Source organism: Apis dorsata, unplaced genomic scaffold (genome assembly GCF_000469605.1).
Source record: "Apis dorsata unplaced genomic scaffold, Apis dorsata 1.3 scaffold_346, whole genome shotgun sequence".
In the NCBI taxonomy this organism is placed as follows: Eukaryota; Metazoa; Arthropoda; class Insecta; order Hymenoptera; family Apidae; genus Apis; species Apis dorsata.
The window spans coordinates 184,497-185,069 of record NW_006263613.1 but is presented as its reverse complement, the minus strand read 5'-3'; the positions used below and the strand labels follow the sequence as shown (position 1 = coordinate 185,069).

General features: G+C 18.0%; 1 protein-coding gene across 1 annotated transcript in view; it reads right to left on the bottom strand.

The window, feature by feature from the left end:
- LOC102677394 (voltage-dependent T-type calcium channel subunit alpha-1G) overlaps positions 1–573 on the bottom strand; it is a 201,276-nt gene that overhangs the window by 39,889 nt on the left and 160,814 nt on the right.

Sequence of the window (573 nt, the reverse complement as noted above, 5' to 3'; positions counted from 1 at the left end):
TAGATATAGATATAGACATAGATATAGATAGATTATAGATATAGATATAGACATAGATATAGAAATAGATATAGATGGATATACAGTTACCCATGAAATTTTCCTTACATTTTATAGAAACGCAATTTTTGTTCAAATAAATTTCATTTCAAAGTTTATTTATCTTATCAAGAAAATCTATCTTATCAAGAGCTAGATTACTACTATTATATGAATTTACTAAAAAAAGATTGATACATATTAATATTCATAAATTAATATTAAATGAGGTATTATGTGTTTTTAAATATATAAGAAAATTTGTATATATGACCATTATATTTTAATATAAATCACTTAAAAAGCAAATTGATCGATTCCATTTTAATATTTTGGTAATAAAAACTTAATTTCGACAACAAAATATATATCCAAATAATAAGTCTCATGGAGTTAATCAATTTAGTATATTTTATATTTACTTAAATTTATTATTCAAAATATCTAATTAAATATTTATTAATTAATTAAATATCTAATTATATCAAATGATTCTTTTATAAAATATGTATTTTCATGGGTAGCTATAAATAA